A 9,812-nucleotide genomic window follows, 5' to 3' on the forward strand; every position below is an offset into this window, starting at 1 on the left:
TCTGCTTAGCAATGGATGAATCATTAATTCAATTTTTTTTTTATATATTAGGCTGAAATTGAGTGAATTCCCATTTCCATTTTCTCATAGGAAATGTGATGGTAAGTGAAAAAGACAAGTTATTAAAAAGTTATGAGAGTTGGAAAATTATGGACTATTGGAAACTCCTTATTATAATATGTGTCATACATGATTGTAATGTAAACCTAATTTTAATGAGATTCGATTTATTATTTTTAAGGAATATTGTATAAGCATTAGTGCTGTTTGCTTTTTAGAATTTAATATTGTTATTATATTGGTCCCTGTAAATCTAGTCTGATTATCATCTATGATTTTTTTCTTAGAATGCTGAAGCCCAGTCCTTGAGGCGTCAGTGCTCTATGGTGTTGGAATCTTCTTGCTAGTCGGCATGTGCCCGCGGGTGCAGATATGGCCTCAAACGATTCCACCCAACAAGCAGCCCAAAGCTATGTGGCTTACCCCACTCAACCGGGATAAGGCTATTCCCAGCAGAGCAATCAGCCCTACAGACAGCAGAGTTACAGTGGTTAGAGCAAGGCAGCAGATACTTCAGGCTACCGCACTCAGCCATCTGTGGCTCTTATGAACAGACCCAGAACACAGGCTATGGCACTTGGCCAGCAACCCAGGGATATGGCTCAGCGAGTGGCTATGGCAGCCGGAGTTCTCAATCATCTTATGGCAGCAGTCCTCCTACCCTGGCTGTGGCCAGCAGCCAGCTCCTAACAGCACCTTGGGAAGTTATGGTAGCGGTCCTCAGAGCAGTCTCAAGGTGGGAATATGGTCAGCATTCTGACTATGGTGGACAACAACAGACTATGGACAGCAGCAAAGCTTCTATAATCCTCCTCAGGGCTACGGACAGCAGAACCAGTATCACAGTAGCAGAAGGGATGACAGAGGGGGTGGTGGCGGTAACTCGGACGAAGATCAGTCCCCCATGAGTGGTGGCAGCGGTGGAGGCGGTGGAGGCGGTGGCGGCGGTTATGGCAATCAGGACCAGAGTGGAGGTGGCGGCAGTGGCTAAGAAAGAGGCCTGCAGGACCGAGGAGGCCTCGGTCGAGGCTTGGTGGTGGTTACAACCGCAACAGTGGTGGCTGTGAACCCAGAGGTCCTGGAGGTGGCCATGGAGGTAGAGGCAGCATGGGTGGAAGTGACCATTGTGGCTTCAACAAATTCGGTGGCCCTCGGGACCAAGGATCACGTCATGACTCTGACATAATTCAGACAACACCACCATCTTTGTGCAAGTTCTAGGCCAGAATGTTTCAATTGAGTCTGTGGCTGATTACTTCAAGCAGATTGGTATTATTAAGACAAATTAGGAAACAGGACAGTGCATGATTAATCTGTACACAGGCAGAGAAACAGGCAAGCCCAAGGGAAAGGCAATGGTTTCATTTGATGCCTCATCTTTTGCTAAAGTAGCTATTGACTGGTTTGATGGCAAAGAATTTTCTGGGACTCCAGAGGTAACTTTTAATTTCATGGGTTAATTTTTTTTATATAGTATATACTACCATGAATATATTCTTATGAGAAATTTAATTGAATGATCTCATATTAAAAAATGCTTATATGAATGAAGTTTAATGATTTAGCAATATGTATAATTTACTTCTAGTTTAGAATAAACTGTAAGTACAGAAAAACTCAATCGGAATGTCAATTCAGAATGTGTAAATACTCAACCTGGACTAATTGGAATTAACCTTTGTATGAACTGTAAAGAGATAATTAGCACATTTTGTTTTTATATGGAGCAGGTGTTAAGCAAGAGAAATATTTAGCCTTATATAAAAAGAATAATTTTTTCTTAGTTCTTTCATATACTATCTTATATTTCAAAATATATTTTTAAAAATATATAAAATATATGTAGAATACAGAACATTATATAGAAATATATTATCTTTCTCTAAAGCAATCCTTAATTTTTGTCATTTATTCATACAATCATTAAATAATTACTGAGCACCAACTATGTTCAGGCACTTGTACAGGAGGCAATTATAATAATAGAAATGCCAATGGAAAATATTTATCGACCAGCTGCTACATGTCAGACTATTTGCTAAACACTTAACATGCATTAGTTCATTAAGTCTATTAGATCAGTACTATTATTGTCCACATTTTTATGATAAGGGAACCAAAGCATAAGGGATTAAATAAGTCATGCGAAGTCACAGCTAGTCCTAGATCCATATACATCATTTAGTTCTAGATCCATATACATCAGATGATCTGACTCCAGAGGGAAAACTTAGTACCATTATACAAAAAATAGTAAAAGAAAACAAATTGTATCCCTGCCCTCATCAAATTTACATCCTATCTGCTGAAGATCACATAAAAGAAATAAAGAAACAAATATTTAATTATAATTAGTAATATATTTTATGAATAAAAATGACAATTTTCTGTGAGAAAGAATTATGAGAAGACTTAATTTAGGTAGAGAGGCTAGTGAGGTTGTGTCTGAGGCTGTGGTATTGAAGTTGAGACTTTGGGTAGGGTGAGTTAGAAAGGAGGGAAGGAGGAAGAGAAGGATGGCACTTTCCATCTGGAGAGATGAATATGGAGAAAGATGTTAAGTCAGAAAGAGTATGGTAGGTTGAGGAACTGAAAGGAAGTCAGCGAAGGGGAGAATGGCATAAAATAGGGTAAGGTGCGATGCTGAAAAATTTTAAGTTTAATTTTATATTCAGTGGAAAATAATCCAAGAATTTTTAGTCTTTAAATCATTGTTCAGGTTGTAACTTGAAGAGCAGATGAAAAGGGGAAAGAGGGCATGGAGAAAGACCAATTAGGATGTTACTTCAGGAAATCGGGTACAACAGTTTTAGTTTTAACTAAATGAGTAGCAGTAGAAATAAAGATGAATAAATTAATTTGGTTAGTAGTTAAAGATAACAATTGATATGGTATGTGTGGGAAATATAGAGGTGATGAGGAAAAGGGATATGGGTAAGAAAAAGGGAGGTAGTGAAGAAGACCCCGAAGAAACAGCCAGAGAGATAGGAGGAAAAGCAGTGAGTGTGTTGTCAAAAGCCAAGGGAAGAGAGTGTTTAAAGAAAGTGTTCGATTGTGTCATAATCCCTTAGAAATCAAGGAAAAGGATACTGAAAAATTTCCACTATATTTGCTATCATGGAGATCATTAATGACTTTTGCAAGAAGAGTTTTAGTGGAGTAATGAGAACTATGCCAGATTAGAGGCAGTGAAGGAGTGAGTGAACACAGCCTGGGTAAATAATTATTTTGAGAATGTTCATGGTCAAGGGCAGTAGCTAGGAAGGGATATAAAGCCAATGACTTATTGACTTAAGAGATGGATTAAAGGACACAAATTGTCCTTTGCTATATGTCCCATTGAAAAGTGGTTTCTAATTTTCCTGCCTTTGCTTTGGGTCTTGCTTTAGTGACTTACCAATAGAATGTGGCATAAGTGATGCCCTGGGCTTCTGAGGATACTTACTCTGCAGCTTCTAGTTGAGTTTTTCTGGATACTTACTCTTGGAGCCATGAACTCTCATATGAGAAGTCGGAGAACTGAGAAGGCCAATTTCTAAGGGAGTCCAGGTTAGCCACATGGAGAGGCTATATGAAGACAGAGATACTTGGACGGTCCCATCTGTTCGAGCCATCTCAATTCAGGTAACAGGCTTTGAGTGAAGAAACTCTGTTGAACAATGCAGCTTCAGTAGGTGCTATGAGAAATATCAAGAAACCAAGCTGACAGCCAGAAATGAAGATCTCAACCACTCAGCCTAGCTGAGACCCCAATTATTACAGAGCAGAGACAAACCATTACCACTGCATTTTGCCTAAATTCCTGATCCACAGTGTAATGAGCAAAATAGCTACTGATTTATGTCACTAAGTATTGGGGAGTTCTTTTCCACAATAATAGGTAACTAGAACAACCTTATACATAGTAGTTGTTTAATAAATATTTAATTGAATAGTTCATTTCATAAGAATTTAATTTTTAAAAAATTTTACAGAAGCATATGCTTAAAACTGAACACATAATCATGTGCAAATTAAAAATGTTTTAATATGATATATATTTCAGCATTTTAATCATTTAATTGAATATTTTCCCTATAAGTCAAAATTAATGAAAAACTTTATATTTATAAATTATTTACACTCAAATTATTTAAACGTTGTATATATTTCAAGCATCTTCTTGTTATCCCCAAAGTTTGAAAAACTTTCTGCACTGACTTGATATACACTTAATTTTGTCCAGGCATTGGTCTCAGGACTTCATGTGTATTATATCATTTAACTTAAGAACAATCATTTCAGGTGGGTATGATTTTTATCTGCATTATACAGAAAAGCAAACTAAAGCACAAAGTTCAATAATATTGTCAAGATTGGACAACTAATACCTGATCAAATAAAAATTTGAATCCAGGAAGCTGCAGAGCTTGTGTTTTTAACTACTCAGCTATATAACAAAGGCTACTGGTTGCCTTAAAGGAGACAGTCCTGCTCCACATTCCCCAACACACACACACACACACACACACACACACACACACACACACACACACACACACACACACTTGGGATTCTTTCCTTTCAGTATCTAGTTGAGAAAGGTTATGTTGGAGTGCTTGACTATGAAGCTGGGAGGAAAGTGTAGAAAAATTTTGGAACCGAGAGCACTTTTCAGACAGAGAAGGAGGTGGTTGCTTGAAGGGATGAACCAAAGAAGCTTCTCTTTTCATTTCTCAGCCTAGGTCTGACTCGTACCTCTTCCTACACCTAAGGGATTGCTGAACCTGAATCAGTTTCACGATGCATTTAATATTTTCTATCTACTTCAATGTGGAATCTTTGAGAACAATTTTACTTAGAGCTTCTTTAGCTATGAATTACATGAGGTCTGATTATTGTAATGCATCGAAATAAAACTTAAGTTTTGCAGTTGCGTATAAGCAACTCAATAGTCACAGCCAAGTTTATGAAAAAATATCCCCCCCCAAAAGTAGGAGGCATAATCACTGAAATATAGGTGCTATATTGTTCTTCAGAAAGGTCTTGGCAGCTTTCATATATTTCTAGTAATAATATCCCATATCAGCCTTCAAGGAAATGACACTGGACTGCTACCAAAGCTTTGTTATGTGTTACCTAGAAATATGACTCTCAATGATGAATACTTGTAACTGGCTCTAAAGGGATTATTCCCATTAGGAGAAGCATTATGTGTTAGAGGTGACTACTGAGTAAGCTGGCAGAAGATCATTCTTTAGCAGAAAAAGCAACTTGAAATTTTTTTATGTAAGTTTGACCATATCTCATTGAAAGTGATAGTATATGAAATGAAAATCTTTTAAAAAATGAAATTGTATATAGAATGCGATTTCTGTAGTCGAGCCTCTTGTAATTTTAATTCTCTTAATATCTTTGGCACCTAGAATTCATTTAATTCTTAATTAGGTCTTTGTTCACATGTTAATTACTCTTCTTGCTCAACATCTTTTGTGCTTACGAATGTAGTTCTAAGTTGCTAATATGATGTCTCATTGTCAAGCAGGAGATGATAACTTCAGGGTCTTGAGGAGAAGTTATGTGTTTGTTTTGCAGAAGGAAGGATGCCCCCAAGGTAGTTGAGTCCAGCTGCTGGAGCCCAGGAGTCTGATGTGAAAAAGCGTTATTTATGGCTGAAGAAATAGACTTCTCTCTCAGTTCCCTGAAACACCCCACCTCGTCCTCCCCTTTAAAACTCTTTGGTTTGGTCCAGAACTTTGGAGATGGTCTTTGGACATTAGTGCCGGCTTCCTGAATAAAAGCAACCTTTCCTCTCCACCCAACACTTGATTCTGGAGTATTGGCTTTTGGGCAGTGAGCAGCTGACCTTGGGCTTTTTTGCAGTGACATGTTCTTCCATATATTTCTTTTTGTAAGTAAGAACACTATTCATCAAATAATATTTTCAATTAATGTTTCGGATTAAGCAATATAATTTGTAAAACATCTTTGGTGAGCAACACTCTTAACATCATGGACAGAAAAGGGGCTCTGGGGAAAGTAAGCTCACAAGGTGACCTGATTATAAATTACTATCTAGGGAAGTAGTGGTGAGTAGTCACGACCCAGGCATAAAACTTTAGTAAATGGCTTCTTTGCTTTAAACAAGCCCTGTCTTGTTTTTGTGCATCTAGATTAATACATCTTTGAAATAACCACCCTCAAAAGAGCACATAATCTCGTTAACCACCCTGTAATCCAATTTCTGCCTTGCTTTCTCCCACCTTCATGCTCTTCATGCTATCTTTGTTAGGTTCCCTCCTTAATTTCAAATGCATAAAAGAAAGCCAAAAACTGTCCTTCTGTGGAGCATTTGAGATCTCACTTCCAAGTAATTGTTGTCAGTTTTGGCTCAGATAAACTCATAAAAATTCTCTACAGGTTTGGATGTACTTATGTCAATACCTCCTTCTGCAGGGGTCAGAAGCACATGGTGGGCTATAAAGACAGCACCATCCTCAGTCTCAAGTTCTTACCCTTAGGTGAGTGGCCAGGAGGGGGTGGGGGCAGTCCTCCGTGGCCCCTGACTTTGATGTGACCCCCTTTGAATGGCTGTAAATATGTCTATCTGTCACCATTGGGGCCAATCAGAGTTTGATGTCACTCCATCAATAGAGGGGAGGAAGAGGGATAACAATGGCGCAGACATATAGTTAGCATTTTCCCTTGGTTCTTCTTCATATGATGCACTGAAAAATCACAGGTCAATGAGATTTAATAGTTTAATTAAAAATATATTTTAGAAAGACAAGGTATGCTCCCAAGGAGGCACGTGGAGAAAGACAAAGTATGCCCCAAGGAGGTACATGGTCCCAGTGCTGGCTACAAACAGGCAAAAAGGCCTCAAAAGGCCACCAAAAAGAGGTAGAACCCAGATGGGCAAAAAGGGGCAAAAAAAGGAGAGCCAAAAAGTGCAAAAAAGACCCAGAAGTGGGAATGTCTGCCTTATATTTGGGTGGTGATGGGTGGTTCTTTTAGGTAGTTAGTCAGGCTTGAGCGACAGGAGCCAAGGCCCAGCTCTGTAACCATAGAAACTTCCCTTGAAGACATTCCTTAAGTACCTCCCAGAAACACTTTCCCTTTAGGGTTATAAATTACCCCAAATCCTAGAGCACAAAGTCCATAAAAGCTGCTGGCTTAACCAGCTACAAATACATGCGCAGAAAGTACTGCCCATAACTTCAGCCTCATTATATCATCATTATAATCTCATGACTATGCCTGGAAGTTCATGAATTTAATTATAACAGACTGAATTCTGGGTTAGCACATGCACAGTAGGCAAATTATATAGCAGCCAACTGTCAGTCAAGGTGATCTCACATATAGATCATCTTTAATCAAAATATAAACAGACCTTCCCATTTCTGCACTGTTATAGCCCTCCTGGCTGGAAACCTGTCCCTCACTTTGGGGCATACTATCTTATCTCTTCACCTCCTAAATCCCACAGGCTGCAGCCTTCCTTAGCATGGCCCATCTCCTTCTAAAATGTATTTTCAATAAATTTTACTTTTCTAAATCTTGCCGACCTGTAATTTTTTACTGTGTTGGTGGGAAAGAACAGAGGAACAACACACAACACCACTGAGCACTATCCACTGTCCACCTCCTCCTCCTCCCCGATGCCACTGGGGTGACACTGGATTTCACATCACTGATCTCTTATGCTTCATGGGAAAATACCTGGATAAACAGAAGAGGAACATAGGCTATCTGGAACAACAGCTTCGATATCATAAGAAATTAGAAAAGCAGGCCCAGGAAGAAGATGTATTTAAAAAGCCTGCTGCCAGGTCAGATAAAGAGACTTAACACCTGAAGGCAACATAGCAAGTCTTCCCATTGTACCAGGTCTGGAAGTCGGCTACTTAAGAATCTTTATCTTCTCCATTTGACAGAAGACTGCTTTCCTTATCTACTATCTTAATCCTCATTGTTGTGCATACAAATAAATCTGTTTTTGCATTATAAAAAAAAAAAAGCAATGACAGTTCTAAAAACATTCCTAGTGTTGTGGCCTGTATAGAATAGACCAAACCAAGTATGCTCTCAAAGGCTGTTTATTAGCCGGCGGCTGTCCTGTACAAAGGAGCAGCCCCGAAAAGCCAAGATACAAGGTTTTTAAGCCCTAAATCCCATTCTTCATTCTATCTTAAACACTAAGGTCTATTTCTCTCCTATTCACAACCTGTCAACCCACTGGTCAGGTATGCAAGCGGGGAGTACAGAAGCAGAAAGCTTGTTGTTAGAACATGTTCCTATGGGTGATTGCCTATGTTCCCATGGGCAATAGCCAGTGTTCCCATGGGCGATGGCCAAACAGTAATTTTCAGCTTATATACAATTGATTATTTTTCATGCCACACAAGCAAGCAGGGTTACACAGGCTAAAATTGGCAGTTAGCGTATGAGCTCATTGTTACAAGTTTCATGATTAACAGAATGTAGTTAGGGGTTCCAGAAACTAGGCCTAAGGTATAGATCTCCTTTGTCCAGTTTCAGGTTTTAATTATCCTTTAACCCTTTCACATTTCAGCAGGCTATCACACTAGGTAATTGACAAGTGAGGTCATTTTGATTGATGCCTGGCTTCTATATAACTTTGCCTAGTGCACATGTGCTTACCCAGAATTCTACTACCATTGCGGTGTTCTTTGGGCGGTCTCTAGGCTGGGCACCTATTCCTTTGTTCCCCCTTGTCACTCATGTCTGACTAGCTACCTAACATGAGGTTAATGTGAATTTATCATATTGTTGAGGAGGAAAAATTTTCTCTACCCTTCAAAGTTCTTTTGGCTGGTCTAATAATCAAATCGACAGATTAGCAAGAGAAAAACAAATTAAAGTTTAATAACATGTATACCTTCTATATTTTTGGGAGAGACCCAGGGAAACTGTGCAACTTGCAAATGGTGGAAGCCATCACCTTAAGCACTACCTTTAGCTGAAGACAAAAGTAGATGTTCAGGGTGGAGAATTAGTTAAGAGAGGTGACCTGGAAAAGCAGAGTAAACAGGATAGTTATGCAGTTTGAAATCAGTGCTTTTTTTTTTTTTAATCAGTGCTTTTTTTTTTTTTTGATAGTACAGATTTAAATTAGTGGTTTTTTTTTTTTTTTTTTGATAGTGAAGGCAGGCCTGGTACAGTGAGGGAAACACCCTTACAAATGTAAATGTCCTTTTACAAAGGGGAACTTCCCTTGGTTTTCTGAACTTCTCCTACACCTATTGTTTCTTAGAATTAACCAGCCTAAAATAATCAGTATTGTCAAAAAGGCATATTTCGGGTGATGAAAACTCTGTTACCTCCTCTATATAGAGGAGGAAACAGGACAATGAAGAGGAAGATGAGACCACCCAAAACAGGCCTGTAGGCCATGTGCAACAGAGCAGGGGAGATCGACAAGTAATAAAAGGAAAAGCCAGGTTTTGTCAGACAGCTAGGATGATGGTTAGGTAATGCAATAGTTTCTGGAGACTTTCATGAATGACGATAGAGTAATTTTTATTGATGGGTACTTGAAGTTTTCTCTTATTCTCTTTTCATATCAAGCAAAGTTAAAATTGTCCTTCTGATAAGAAGCCTTTAGTTTGTAGACGATGATAATTTTCACCTCATGAAAACGTTACATAGAATTCTAACTCAGCTACTTAAATATTGTAAGATCCTGCTCTCTGGTATTATCTGCTTTCAGATGCTTTTGCTATATTATTTTGTTTCAGAGACCATTT

At 38.6% G+C, this 9,812-nt stretch overlaps 1 pseudogene; it reads left to right on the top strand.

Moving 5' to 3' along the window:
• The first annotated feature begins 432 nt into the window (after positions 1 to 432).
• LOC102892651 lies at positions 433 to 1,520 on the top strand (annotated as a pseudogene).
• The last annotated feature ends 8,292 nt before the right edge of the window (positions 1,521 to 9,812 follow it).

Source organism: Pteropus alecto, unplaced genomic scaffold (genome assembly GCF_000325575.1).
Source record: "Pteropus alecto unplaced genomic scaffold, ASM32557v1 scaffold239, whole genome shotgun sequence".
Classification (NCBI taxonomy): Eukaryota; Metazoa; Chordata; class Mammalia; order Chiroptera; family Pteropodidae; genus Pteropus; species Pteropus alecto.